The sequence below is a fragment of the Panulirus ornatus genome, chromosome 2 (assembly GCF_036320965.1).
Source record: "Panulirus ornatus isolate Po-2019 chromosome 2, ASM3632096v1, whole genome shotgun sequence".
NCBI lineage: Eukaryota > Metazoa > Arthropoda > Malacostraca > Decapoda > Palinuridae > Panulirus > Panulirus ornatus.
In genome coordinates, this window is record NC_092225.1 from 15,047,145 (window position 1) to 15,063,001 (window position 15,857).

The 15,857-nt window shown below is 45.1% G+C and overlaps 1 protein-coding gene across 3 annotated transcripts in view; it reads left to right on the top strand.

Annotated features, from left to right (window-relative positions):
• The window catches only part of LOC139753649 (post-GPI attachment to proteins factor 2-like), a 377,354-nt gene that overhangs the window by 16,735 nt on the left and 344,762 nt on the right, over positions 1–15,857 (top strand). The gene's annotated exons all lie outside the window — the stretch shown is intronic.

Consider the following 15,857-nt stretch of genomic DNA (forward strand, 5'->3'; position numbering starts at 1 on the left):
GATGGATGTTATGCTGGGAAGTTTCCAGCTGTGTGGGGTTTTGCTGTATAGCCGGAGGTAGTTTGAACGTGTCGACGAGTGTGTGGATACCTATTTGTCAAGGACAGCTGTGAGGGAACGCTTTAGGGGTTTTAACTGAGGCATGAGCGTCGGTAGAAGTAAAGAGGATAGAGCTGATGTATCAAGAGTGGATTGTATATGTTTTTGTGATTGTCGTGTTAAGGGCTGTAATAGGCTTGTTTGTAGCGGATTTTCATTTTTTTTTTTTATGGGAACGTTTGTGTGTTGTTCGAAAGGCGGTATGTTGCTATTTTGGGTTAGCAGTGACTCGTAAGGTAGCGAGGCTGACCACTAAGCCACGGAGACTGCTACCCAAAAAATGTGAAAGGCAAATTGCATTCCGTTCACTTTAAGATGTCTCCGCTCCATAGATCAAATACGGGATTAAAATGTCCACTTTTTCAGAGTGGAAGTATTTCAGAGGGAGAGAGAGAGAGAGAGAGAGAGAGAGAGAGAGAGAGAGAGAGAGAGAGAGAGAGAGAGAGGGAACACAAATAGACGGATCGATATGTAGACATACAGATGCATAGATAGATAGATAGTTAGTTAGGTAGGTAGACAGACAGACAGACACAAACACATAGATATATGAAGAGATCCCTGCTTCAACACGGTGAACCACAGAGCCCCCAGCACATGACTCCGGCGAACAATAAAGAATAATGTGGCACCTCCCACACCAGCCCGGCCCCCCAACACACGAGACACACGACCCTCCTGTCAGCTCCAGGGTTATCACTAGGACTGTGGCTGGCCGCCGTCAGCCACTATATGGCCCCCACAAAAAATATGTGCTCCAGCGACCACAGGACTGTCAGTAGGAATCTGGGGGAGGAAGGTCGTTCTCTGAATCAAATACGAAGCACAGATCGACCATAACACATCACTGAGGCAATGCTGGTATCGTCTACCGGGCTCAGTATTTACTACGTGGGGGTCTCTATATTCACACGAGTGACGCGAAGGATTTGAATATCATAAAAGTATGGCATGCGACCAAAAGACCCGGCATGGAACCTAAAATCTGGCATGCAATCGAAAGTCTGGTATACGACCCAAAATAAATTCTTCTTGGGGCCTTAAAACTTCCGGCATAGAACCTTGAAAATCCGGCAAGGGACCTTTAAAATCCGGCATAGAACCTTGAAAATCCGGCATGGGACCTGAAATTCGGCATGGGACCTGAAATTCGGCATACGACCGAGGATCTGGCATGCGACCAAGAAGCGTCCCGGCTCCTGACGGCGGTGAAGGACATTGCGGCTCTCGTGCCAAGGAGTCGTTTGGGGCGTGGCCTTGGGAGTGGAGGAGGTCGGCTGGAGGAATGTCACGAACACGGTAGTGTCATGACACACCCTGGCTTCACCTAAGAACCCCTCTGTCGTTGTAAAGTCGGGTCTTCTCAGCCCCCTATGGAGTCCACCAAGTCGGGTCTTCTTAGCCCCCTATGGAGTCCACCAAGTCGGGTCTTCTTAGCCCCCTATGGAGTCCACCAAGTCGGGTCTTCTCAGCCCCCTATGGAGTCCACCAAGTCGGGTCTTCTTAGCCCCCTATGGAGTCCACCAAGTCGGGTCTTCTTAGCCCCCTATGGAGTCCACCAAGTCGGGTCTTCTCAGCCCCCCATGGAGTCGACCGCCACCATCCTTAGAGCACGACGGTAACAACCCGTGAACCCCGTACTGACAACCCCTGAGCACGGAGGTGACAGCCTTCGAGAACGACGGAACGACCCATGGGTATAAAGGCCTATAAACCAGGTCGGTGATCATGGCCGTTCATATCCAAGGGTCGTACTGTCGTGGCCAAGGGTCGTGTAGCGCTCAGGGGGTCGTCCCCTCGCACTCGAGCGTCTAAGGCCGACCAGATAGCGGTAAGTGTGCTTCCTGCATTCGATAACTGTAAGTGCCCGAGCTCTAATATGCATCAGGTAGTCGAGCTGGGGTTCATGAATTATGGAAGCATAAACATGTGTATTGGAGATCCTCTTTCAGTGTCGAGCTTCAGTATACTCGGTATCCTAGCTATTTTGGCTGTGTTATGTGCCTATTAGCCGCGAACATTAAGGTACGTTAGATGGTGTTGGGAAAGCTTAACTTTCGATGTAATTTAACTCCATTGACTAAACTCAATTTCATGTCCCTAATAGTTATTGATGGTGCTCATTAGAATGGTGTTGAAATCTATTGGTCAAAAACCATATAAGAACGGATAAAGTGTACACTGATTGTTCTCGTGGCTGCTGTGTTTTAGTATGACAATACGTAGAAAAAATATTTCTGGCTATATATATATATTGTACAATGTGACTGCGCTGGAGCACCCGAGTGGGGAATGGCTAGTGTTAAGAGCAAATAACTTCATCGTGTAAAGGTACAATCATTGGCTTTTCCAGCAACACACAGTACATGGAATTTGTATTTATTTTTATAGCCATTATTTTTATAGCCGACTGGTAGTGTGGGACTTGTATGTTTTTTTTTTGTAGCCATTTTACTTGGTGGTAAGGGTTGTTGGAGGAAAAGGTTATTGCTCCTTTTCTTCTGCAATGAGAACAACAGGTACCGTCCATAGAACGACCGGCATCGTACATGCAACAACCGGCATCGTACATAAAACAACCGGCATTGTATCTTAGTATACTGGACACACGGTCTTTGAAGCAGCTAGTAAAGCTAATGGCCCTGACCTTGAAGGCTAGAGCTTCAACACACACACACACACACACACACACGTTGTAGGCATCATGAAAACCAACGCGCATCACAATATATATCGCCGATATATGCAGTCCATCAGCTTGAGGCAAATTTGTACTGGATACAGACGACGTGAAGACACGGTAGAAGATAGATCATCATGGCAAGGGATACAGCTGATGTTGTCTACTGTAGCAGCAGTGAAATACATCAGCAGGCAGCGTTTTTGTTCTTTGTTGGTGTGGTTCGTTGTTCGTCGGTCATCGTCAGACACATCATTCTCTCTCTCTCTCTCTCTCTCTCTCTCTCTCTCTCTCTCTCTCTCTCTCTCTCTCTCTCTCTCTCTCTCTCTCTCTCTTTGTTACAGTCTTGCGTGTAACACCTTCTGTATCCATTACATAACTGTTACAGGAGTAACGGGTGACGGTCTCAAACGAGTCTTTTGCGGTTATAGTTGAGAGAGAGGTCTGAGAGAGAGAGAGAGAGAGAGAGAGAGAGAGAGAGAGAGAGAGAGAGAGAGAGAGAGAGAGAGAGAGGTGAACTCGTCATTTTTGGGTTCGTTGAGATTACAGTAGGTTTGATCAGCACGGCGCGTCGGTACGACCTATGAGTATGATGGGTTTGGCTTACGACCAGAGCCCGTGAGCATCATGCCCAAGGGACGTATCTCCTTGCTCAGAGGTTGCGGTCGTTTCGTCTTGCTCTAGAGTCGTCCCTTTGTGCTCAGGGGTCGTACTACCTTCGTGCTCAGGGGGTCGTACTGAGGGGTCGCACTCTCGTATCATCGTTCTCAAGTCTCATACCATCGTACTCGAGAGTCGTATATTGTTGTCAAGTCTCGTACCATCGCACTCGAGGGTCGTACATCGTGCTTAAGTCTCGTACCATCGTACTCAAGGGTCGTTCCATCGTGTTCACGGGGTTGTTAAGCTTGAGATATCCACCCCTCCCCCCCCTTACAACCAGGTCATACAACAACGGGTCATCACATTTCATTGCCTCGTCGGACATATTGACCCTAGCCACTACTGCCAGCCTTACAGGTCGTACCGGCTCCCGGAACGACTTTAAACTGCCATCCACGACCCAACGTTACAGTGAACTACCTGTTGAAACATTAATGGCGGGAGATGCTAGTGCTAGGGAGCCGCTCTTGCCACGGCTGAGGGGATATATATAATATGTATATATATATATATATATATATATATATATATATATATATATATATATATATATATATATATTTAGAGAGAGAGAGAGAGAGAGAGAGAGAGAGAGAGAGAGAGAGAGAGAGAGAGAGAGAGAGAGAGAGATTCTCCAGAATGAGGATATCACAAAAAAGAAAATGGGTTTGCTTTTGCATCATTTTCTGCATTTCTACAGATTATCTCGGTATTATCTATAGATTGAGAAAATTGTCAAGACTCTTCTGTAATTCAGGAAGGACACGAGTTTGTTCAGCACGTTCCCCTGATTTAGGAAGGACACGAATTGGTTCGTTCAGCACGTTCCCCTGATTTACACGGGGCACGGATTAGTCCATTCCGCACGTTCCTTTAATTTAGGAAGGACGTGAGTTAGATCGTTCCACATGTTCCTCTGATTTAGGAAGGATACGAGGTGGTCTGTTTCGCGCGTTCCTCTGATTTAGGAAGGACACGAGATGATCTATTCCACACGTTCCTCTGATATAGAAGTTCGATGTTCTCGGTACGTCAATAGTCCACTGGTACAGCTTTCTGCATTTGTTTCTTATTTGCACAGTTGATCCAACTTGTCGATAATACGCGAGAATATCGTGTATGCATTGCATAATTTTCACATATGATATCTGTATCATAATTTATCTTACTGTATAGTTATATCTCTATGGCCAAAGTTGCTGAGCAGAAGGAGATGCTGCTGGTTTTCAATTTTGAGGATCTGATGTACGTCATGGCATCCCATGCCTGGCTGACCTAGCCATGAACCATACATGCACAGAGTTCTACACCTCGTGAGGTTGATACGAGGATGAGGGTTCAACCATGTCAGGTTCACGGAGACCATGTGAAGTGCTGGTAAAATGTTTGTGTACAGGACGTGCGAAGATTGGGTGGGTGCCAGTCGACCAGCTTGTATGCCATGGATATTAAAAGGAAAGTTTTACACTGGAATGGGTTTTGGAGGTCAGCGATGAAGGTCACAAGGTGATAATTAACTGGTGGGAATGTACAACCACAGGTATCGAGGCCAATATGAACAAAAGGATGAAAAGGTGGAGGAGGAAGGAGAGAAGAGGAGGATATGCCTTTTCTTTTTCAAAAAAAGGGGTCAGGTCTTCGCTGATGGGAGAGGCATGAGATGGTAAAGAGTTCCAGACTTTCGTGGGGGGTAGGGGAAGCCATCACAGGAGATGGAAAGGTTGTGAGGGATTTCAGAAAGAGACGCCGGGGAGAAATTGGGTCTTGGAGGCTTGAAACTTATCTAGGTTGGGAGTGTTCCGCTGGGGGAGTTCTTGAATCTGTCTGAATTTATAGAGGCAGTTGAGACGCGACGAGACTTGAGAGAGAGAGAGAGAGAGAGAGAGAGAGAGAGAGAGAGAGAGAGAGAGAGAGAGAGAGAGAGAGAGAGAGAGAGAGTGGAGCGGATTTGAAAGAAATCGAGGAATGCAGTGTTGACACGTCATCGTATGAGTGCATTTGATTATCTGGTGAAGAAAGGAAAGTGATGGCCAGAGTCATCTTACGTCCTTCGTGTCAGCAGGTTGTAGACATGAGCCGCCCAGGGCAGTACTGCCCTCATGACTTAGGAGTGATGGCCGGGACCATCTCACATCCTCCGTGCCAGAATTTAGATATCAAGTTTTGTCTCGTTTAGACCAAGTCATCGAGCTCGTCTCATCCTATCCTCACATGTACCGCACTCTACAGCGTCCCCATTTTACCTTCGTTTCTTCGCGCACTTTCTCGAACCTCTCTTTTTTTTTTCTTCATATGTATCGCCTCTTTATCTAACAGGCACTAGTATCACCTCTAAGGAGAATAGGTTTTCCAGTTCCAAGTCTGATATATCTTTTCCCCATCTCTCTTCTTTCTCCTAGCTTCACCGAGGACTTGGAAAGATATTAAAAACCACTGGTTAACTATAATATACGTTTAGCGATAGATTCTTCCGTGCTAATTCACCAGGAGACAGAGAACATGGAGAACACACAATCTCACATTATACTGATGAAATTATTTTCAAGTCAAACGTCAATGATTTCGTACCTTGGAAGACACCCCCCCCCCCTCCCCATCTGGGAGTCTTGCAACAGTCGGCCTTTACTTGGCATTTCAGCCTCTGGCATCGTGAATGTTTCAGCAGGAGTGTTTGGGAGGCAATGTTTTCAACACGGGCGAAGCTGAGGTTCTCGCACTGTCCAGAGCTCCAAGCAGGTTTTTTTTTTTTTTTTCCCAAGCGCATCTTTTAGGCCGGAACTTCCGTGTTATAGATCTGTCTACATATACTTCGAGTGCCAGGGTTCCATATCTACGAGTAAGACACGAAGCACAGCGTGAGGAGTGGGGAGTTCGGGGCAATGCCAGCCACCTTTCCACACTCGCATCTGCTGCCTATCACAGAGCTTCGTGGTTTCAGGAAAGGCCCATTACCATACATGTGTCCTCTCCACATGACATGCATCCAGAGACCTAAATTGCAAACCTTGCTTGACTCTCCTCCAAAACACAGTTACACATCTGACTGACCACAACAATCCCTTAATCCACACCTGACTCTTAGTATTATCTCTTGCTCGATCTACTGTCACCTCGCACCACACCTGCCTCTGTAAATTCAGCTTTAGGAAGACTTTCCACGTAGGGAAAGAGACGTGGACGTCCTTAGGTTGATTCTCTAAAGCCCACTTTACTCGCTAAATCTCTCTCAAAGACTCTTCACGATGTTCCAGGTATATCATGACCCAGAGAAGTCCACGACTAAACACAATGAACATACATGGTATCACGGTGACGTATGGTCTATCTTCTGGAACTCGACATTAGCACAAATAGTAAGTGTCTTAAGAAACTGGGAATCCTGTTCAGATACCAGAACCTCATCTCTTCTGTACAGTTGCCCCGCTTATACAAAGGGGGTTGATCCGTCCTTGTATGAAGCACCGCTCTCGCATCTGAAGCAGGTTCTAACTCTACGTAATTCCTTGACAGAGTAGAGTCCAATCTGACTGATCGACTCCCTCAGTCTGACCTGGGAACTTGACCCACTTGCCCCCACGCCAAAGTGTTGTATCTTATTTCCTTTTCTCTTGATGTCGCCCCGGTCTCTACTCCCGAGTGTTGACTGACTGCGTGTCTCCACCATTAGCTAAACCACGTAGTATTCAAGCTTCCCTCCCGGGGCGTGTGATTACCCTGTGGCCGTCGGCAACTCAAGGGTGGGAATCTCTCTCTCTCTCTCTCTCTCTCTCTCTCTCTCTCTCTCTCTCTCTCTCTCTCTCTCTCTCTCTCTCACCGCCACTAATCTTTGGAACTCTTTACCTTCTCGCTTCTCTTTAAACAACTTAAGTACTTACATCGTCTCAAAGGAAAAGGCATCAGTCTCCTCAAAGACACTTTTTCCTTTTCTTTTTTGAAGCCTTCTGTCCGGGACTAAAGGCTTCGGGAGAAAAGGTGTACTGTGTCTTTGTCCAGAAAGGCCACTTGCAGGGTTTGATGTGGTGAGCTACTCTAGCCGCTAAACCATACGTAATGATAGACCACAAGGAGCCTGTAGACCAGGTTAGATATTGTATCTCAGGGGAGTAGTGGCTCAACTGCGTCTCGCATGTTCCTTGAGAACAAATACATGTTGATTCAGGTGAGCCTTCCGGTAACTCTGTGTATCATGTCAAAAAGAGGACCTTACTCGTGAAAACATGGAATATGGTTGTATATAAGAGCATTTGAATATTTAAGCTGTACGTGAATACGTTATTCGTGAATAGTGGGAAACAACATATCAAAACGATATAATCCTTATCTATCTATCTATCTATCTATCTATCTATCTATATATATATATATATATATATATATATATATATATATATATATATATATATATATATATATATATATATATATATATCTTTTCTTTTCTTTCAAACTATTCGCCATTTCCCGCATTAGCGAGGTAGCGTTAAGAACAGAGGAGTGGGCCTTTGAGGGAATACCCTCACCTGGCCCAATTCTCTGTTCCTTCTTTTGGAAAATTAAAAAAAAAACAAGAGGGGAGGATTTCCAGCCCCCCGCTCCCTCCCCTTTTAGTCGCCTTCTACGACACGCAGGGAATACGTGGGAAGTATTCTTTCTCCCCTATCCCCAGGGATATATATATATATATATATATATATATATATATATATATATATATATATATATATATATATATATATATATGGTGGCTGATTCATGTGAGAAACTGCAGAAGCTGGTGACTGAGTTTGGTAAAGTGTGCGTAAGAAGAATGCTGAGAGTAAATGTGAATAAGAGCAAGGTTATTAGGTACAGTAGGGTTGAGGGTCAAGTCAATTGGGAGGTAAGTTTGAATGGAGAAAAACTGGAGGAAGTAAAGTGTTTTAGATATCTGGGAGTGGATCTAGCACCGGATGGAACCATGGAAGCGGAAGTGAATCATAGGGTGGGGGAGGGGGCGAAAATCCTGGGAGCCTTGAAGAATGTGTGGAAGTCGAGAACATTATCTCGGAAAGCAAAAATGGGTATGTTTGAAGGAATAGTGGTTCCAACAATGTTGTATGGTTGCGAGGCGTGGGCTATGGATAGAGTTGTGCGCAGGAGGGTGGATGTGCTGGAAATGAGATGTATGAGGAGAATATGTGGTATGAGGTGGTTTGACCGAGTAAGTAATGTAAGGGTAAGAGAGATGTGTGGAAATAAAAAGAGCGTGGTTGAGAGAGCAGAAGAGGGTGTTTTGAAATGGTTTGGGCACATGGAGAGAATGAGTGAGGAAAGATTGACCAAGAGGATATATGTGTCGGAGGTGGAGGGAACGAGGAGAAGTGGGAGACCAAATTGGAGGTGGAAAGATGGAGTGAAAAAGATTTTGAGTGATCGGGGCCTGAACATGCAGGAGGGTGAAAGGCGGGCAAGGAATAGAGTGAATTGGATCGATGTGGTATACCGGGGTTGACGTGCTGTCAGTGGATTGAATCAAGGCATGTGAAGCGTCTGGGGTAAACCATGGAAAGTAGTGTGGGGCCTGGATGTGGAAAGGGAGCTGTGTTTCGGGCATTATTGCATGACAGCTAGAGACTGAGTGTGAACGAATGGGGCCTTTGTTGTCTTTTCCTAGCGCTACCTCGCACACATGAGGGGAAGGGGGATGGTATTCCATGTGTGGCGAGGTGGCGATGGGAATGAATAAAGGCAGACAGTGTGAATTGTGTGCATGGGTATATATGTATGTGTGTGTGTATATATATATATGTGTACATTGAGATGTATAGGTATGTATATTTGCGTGTGTGGACGTGTATGTATATACATGTGTATGGGGGTGGGTTGGGCCATTTCTTTCGTCTGTTTCCTTGCGCTACCTCGCAAACGCGGGAGACAACGACAAAGCAAAATAGATAAATAGAATATATATATATATATATATATATATAATATGGATCTGGAGAAGGCATATAATAGAGTTGATAGATATGCTCTGTGGAACGTATTAAGAATATATGGTGTGGGAGGCAAGTTGTTAGCAGTGAAAAGTTTTTATCGAGGATGTAAGGCATGTGTAAGTGTAGGAAGAGAGGAAAGTGATTGGTTCTCAGTGAATGTAGGTTTGCAGCAGGGGTGTGTGATGTCTCCATGGTTGTTTAATTTGTTTATGGATTGGGTTGTTAGGGAGGTGAATGCAAGAGTTTTGGAAAGAGGGGCAAGTATGCAGTCTGTGGTGGATGAAAGATCTTGGGAAGTGAGTCAGTTGTTGTTCGCTGATGATATAGCGCTGGTGGTCGATTCATGTGAGAAACTGCAGAAGCTGGTGACTGAGTTTGCTAAATTGTGTGTAAGAAGAATGCTGAGAGTAAATGTGAATAACAGCAAGGTTATTAGGTACAGTAGGGTTGAGGGACAAGTCAACTGGGAGGTAACTTTGAACGGAGAAAAACTGGAGGAAATGAAGTGTTTTAGATATCTGTGAGTGGATTTGGCAGCGGATGGAACCATGGAAGCGGAAGTGAATCATAGGGTGGGGGAGGGGGCAAAAGTTCTGGGAACGTTGAAGAATGTGTGGAAGTCGAACATTATCTCGGAAAGCATAAATGGGTATGTTTGAAGGAATAGTGGTTCCAACAATGTTATATGGTCGCGAGGCGTGGGCTATGGATAGAGATGTGCACAGGAGGGTGGATGTGCTGGAAATGAGATGTTTGAGGACAATGTGGTGTTAGGTGGTTTGATCGAGTCGGTAATGATAGGGTAAGAGAGATGTGTGGTAATAAAAAGGGTGTGGTTGAGAGAGCAGAAGAGGGTGTTTTGAAATGGTTTGGTCACATGGAGAGAATGAGTGAGGAGAGATTGACCAAGAGGATATATGTGTCAGGTGGAGGGAACGAGAAGTGGGAGACCAAATTGGAGGTGGAAAGATGGAGTGAAAAAGATTTTGAGTGATCGGGGCCTGAACATGCAAGAGGGTGAAAGGTGTACAAGGAATAGTGAATTGGAACGATATGGTATACCGGGGTCGACGTGCTGTCAGTGGATTGAACCAGGGCATGTGAAGTGTCTGGGGTAAACCATGGAAAGTTGTGTGGGGCCTGGATGTGGAAGGGGAGCTGTTGTTTCGGTGCATTATTACATGACAGCTAGAGACTGAGTGTGAACGAATGTGGCCTTTGTTGTCTTTTCCTAGCGCTACCTCGCGCACATGAGGGGGAGGGGGTTGTTATTTCATATGGCGGGGTGGCGATGGGAATGAATAAAGGCAGACAGTATGAACTATGTACATGTGTATATGTCGTGTGTGTATATATATGTAGTGGAGAGGATTCGAGATGTATACGTTGAGATGTATAGGTATGTATATTTCCGTGTGTGGACGTATGTATATACATGTGTATGTGGGTGGGTTGGGCCATTCTTTCGTCTGTTTCCTTGCGATACCTCGCTAACGCGGGAGACAGCGACAAAGCAAAATGAATATATGTCAATAAATAAATGAATGAATAAATAAATAAATTATATATATATATATATATATATATATATATATATGTATATATATATATATATATATATATATATATATATATATATATATATATATATATATATATTTGTGTTACCGTACTCGGCCTGAATATAGTTACAGTGCGACTGTACAAGTCGCCTTCGGCCAGGTTGTATCGCAGTCAGTGGACTAGAGTGATTGTCTCGTCAAGGAACTAAGCGCCCAAAAAGAGTCTGTCATTTACCTCCTGGTGATTGGAGGGCAGTCATGAAGTTGTGGACGCCACATAAAGGGGGCTGTAGGACTGAACAATCAAACTGAATCGCTCTAACCTGTCAGTGTGAATGTCACTAACACCATTAAGTAGGATCAAGCGGAGAGAAGATATTATCAGAATAGTTACGGCTAAAAGTACGTCAGATGCGGTAAGGTGGCAGGACGCACAAGTGCACACATCTTCAGTCCTTCTGCTGGGGAGGTTGTGTGTACCTGACAAGCAGCGCTGTGTGGGTAGTGTGTGATGTTGCCACCCCACGTTGGGCAGGACGATCTATTTTTACGACGCATTCAGTCACATATCCGTCATTTACGTTCTTTGTTGGGTACGAATTTTACAACCGGATGATGCAATGTTTTTTTTTTCTTCCATTTGGTCGTAATCGATGCTGCCTTACAACTGGCGTAGGGGAATATGGAACGAGTTAGGTAAGGTTAAGTTTGTTATCCCAGTGGGGGACACTGGCGCCGTCCTGTTCGTAAGCGATGGCTGGCTCTTTGGGTCTCCGTACTGTTGTGCTTTTGTGTCAGAGGGGCAGCTTGAATGGTTGGATATCATGGCAGAGCGGGCGGGAGACGAGGGCAGATAATGATGGCAAAGGAACTTTGAGACGAGTGTTAAGTCTGCCGTCGGAAATGGCACCCATCTGGCGAAGTAGAAGTGTGTGATACTGAAGATAATGATGTAATGGAAGTCTTTTGAGAGAAAGGGACTCTGGTGTAGTGGAGTATAGAGGAGGAATTGGTGAAGTCTGGCTTAGGGAGCGAGTTAAGGGATATAGCATGGTGATTGACCGAGTCTGTGAGATGTGCTGGTGGCCAGCCAGGGTCCCAGCCAGCCTCGCAAATTGTGTTGTCTCTGATGTTCTCGGCGTGTGACCTGCCTTTCCTCTGTGTGGCAGTCGAGGGACTTAATCATGGTGATCTCCTGAGGATATTGTTCATCAACCCCTTGAGGACGACGGTACGATCCTTGAGCACGACGGTATGACTGTCGAGGACGACTGTACGATCCTTTAGCACGACGTTACGATCCTTTAACACGACGGTACAATCTTTGAACAAGACGTTACGACGGCTCATCACGACTGCTGCATGACCCTTGGGCATGATTACCTGGCTTTTTACCAAACCCTCAGAGACCAAGGCCATCATACCCAGGGTCGTATTCGCTGTCGTTCTCAAAGGGATCAGACTGCGGTAGGCATGAGTCATTCAACTTCTGGTGTTGTCATGTGAGGAGTATGTCGACACGTGCCTGTAATGACATTAACAGAAACAAGAATTAGATTTATGAAAGGCCATGTTAAACAGTTGGCGTCCTACTGGCCTCAATTTTACAGTAAACAAAGCAAGACATTCTTGTAAGGAAATCAAATCTGCTACGCCGGTTTCATTCTAGGGTTTACGTTTTACGATTCAAGCGAGTCAAATCATAAGTGACGGACGTTGATGCCTTAGTCTTTTAACTACACTTCCTGTATTACTGGCCTCGGATTGTGCTCTGATGTTTGCATGCTTGGTTTTGAGAGAGGAGGCTCAGGCAACAGTAGCACCGCTCCCTGCCATGATCCTCTCCCATGTAATGGACCCGACTGTTCATCCGTTAATTGACTTGACGTTGGCAGCCTATTCCCCAAACCTGTATTGTGTGAAACACCATCTGACTTTCTCCTGTCGTACGCTCGCGTCACATCCCTTATCATGCAATCTCGGGTGTTCAGTGATGTTTTCATGAATCATTGTCATACCGTCCACTGTATCCTTTACCCAGGATTCTACTTCGGAAGAGGAATCGGTGATTTTTTTTTTTCTAACACAAACACTCCTGGTTCATGGACCTTGAGTCTCGAGGCTTGAACGACATGTGTCTTCAAGATTTGTCTCCAGACTACCACTATGTTTTATCACCACAGGTTTTGTAATGCTCTCAGACTATCCGAGTCCTTGCCTCGAGGCCAGTGTTGACATCCTCTTGTGTCCTCGAGCTGAGGTTCCCCGGTCAAGGAGATACCAGGGTTAACGAAGGAATTTCTCAGCGAACACATGTGGTAGGCGGTGGTGGGGTTGGTTGAAACCTTCGCGCCATTATATTTTCATGGTCGTTGATACGAAACAAATCGTCAACCACCCTGTTCGCACCTCAGGCCGTCAGGACGGACCATTTTATCAACGCTTGATCTTTTATTTCTCTCTATTCATTCGCGTTATGGCTCGACAACTTTTACTCCGATTGGCTCACCCGACACACTTTTTGAAAGCTTCTGTATACCCACCGCATCTCCTCCCGCAACTGGCGGCTTTAAACGCCAATATTGGCTCGTTAATAGCGGTGGCTGGCCCGACTTACGAAAATCCTTTTTTTTCTGTATTTTTTTTTTCTTCTTGGACAGATTATTGCCTCTCCTCGGGTGATGCTCCAGTCAATACAGAGCATATAGCAAAGGTTATTGTTGCGGGAATGGAGACATATATATATATATATATATATATATATATATATATATATATATATATATATATATATATATATATATATATATTCCCGCTTCCTCTTATGACCATTTCATTTTGCAAACCGTAGTTCAACCGTTCGTATTCTGGGGGCCATTCAAGGTAAGGGGACCGGTATCGGACACCTGGGGGAACTTTCAATTCCCGCGACACGTAATCAGCTTTCATCTCCCTCGGAAACAATAGCGTAACGTGTCACTAGCGAAGCACAACGTTCTTCATCTAAAGGGAGCGCCGAGTGCGTTTTGCAACATTTTCTCATCCGTCAGTGATAAAGCTTTCAAATCTTTGACCCAAAATCATCTTTCCTTTGCTTGTCATTTCCGACGATCCTATAGCCTTCTATCTGTACGACAGAGCAAGAAATATAGCCTCTCTCTCTCTCTCTCTCTCTCTCTCTCTCTCTCTCTCTCTCTCTCTCTCTCTCTCTGCCTTGGATGACTGTAACGTTCCCTCGTCCCCTCAGGCACTTCTTTACTGATACTGTGCCCCTCCCTATTGTCTTACTCACAACCCAGAAGGCATTTTCATTTAGAACACAAGAAAGGCGTATTGGCTACACACAAGCCCTTCTCGTGTCTCGAACTCGTGTGAATCTGACCTTTTTTTATTTTGTTACGTGGAGATTAGAACTTTGCTTCTTGTTAACCAGCACTGGTAAATCCTATTTCAAAGAGGAAGCGATCGTTCTAAGTCGTTATTTTGCCTTTTCTGCAATTTCCAATCATCGAATTGATATTTGCAATCATTGGATTACTGTTTCCCTGAGCATTTTACACCTCCGAGTCTTTTCTTTATCAGCACAGCTTGCAGAAGGCGAGATACATCAGTGATATCCTTTTCTAAGTTGATTACGTCTAGTCTTTCTTTCACAGAGATTTTGAGGAATTCTCTTTTGTAACCCTTGATTTATCGAAAGCTTCTGACAGGATCTCCAAACACCCCACTCTTGGCTCTCCTCTTTCACTGTCAACCTCTGTGTCTGGTGATGGATAAGCCTCTCTTTCCCTATCAAGCAGCAGCAGCAGTGTCTTGTAAGGGTCTGATATTTTTCTATTTGAAGCTCTTCCTCTTCATTTTATCAACAATTTCCTGTCTTCAAAATATAACCGGTTGCCTTCATACTCTGAACGATTCAGGACTGCATGCCTTCATGTCTTTTCACTCCTCTTCATCTTCTCTCGCTCGATCTACGTCTTGTCTTGTCTCAAGTACCTCCAAAAACCCAGGTCTGGACGAGATTTCTCTGTGAGGCAGATAGAGCCTAGTTAAGTTTTAACACCCCTAGAATTCCCCACCCCCCTTCCCTGCTCAGCATCTTCCTGCTACCCTTTCTGAAACCATTCCAGGTTTCCCATCTCCTCTGATGGCTCTGTAATTTCACCGCTCATCAAAACAGACACACTCGGGTATCATGGTAAACATCCGATTTATCTTTGTTACCCCGCACATCGTACGAATAGCCACGTCTCCCGATAACAAAATGACTCATCTCTTCTGATGCTCCGATTATATACAGAATGACCGGTTTGTCCTTCAGTGGAGTACTGCTCGTACATCTGGGAAGGTTCTGACTCTATTTACCTTATCTTGGAGTCGAGTCGAAAGCTATCCAACTCGACACTTGATCTCGCCTGCTTATTTGACCCCACTTGTTCTACGCCGCAGTGTTAGTTTTCTTTCCTGTTTCTGTCAGTTATTACTCCGGGTTCTGTCACGAAGAGCTGGCTTCCTGTGTGTGTGTCCAACGCCATTATGTAGAGGAGGGGATTCTCGAGAAATCACCGCGTCACATGAATACTGTGTGTGTGGACGTTTGCGACTTGAGGTTGACGGGCCTTTGCGATGTCTGTTTCTTTCCCTACACCGCTAAACTTTGGAACTCTTTACCTCTTCAGTGTCTTCCGTCTTTCCTCCTTTCTTTTCGATTTCTTTAGCCCTGGCCTCGAGGAGGATACATATCCCCAACTAGGACCCCGTGTCAAAATAGTGATATGATAACCGAGATTTTCAAATCGTATGTGAAAATCATGAACCGTCTTCAGTATGCCAACATTCTAAGGAAGACATACTGCACATACGAACGTACAGACA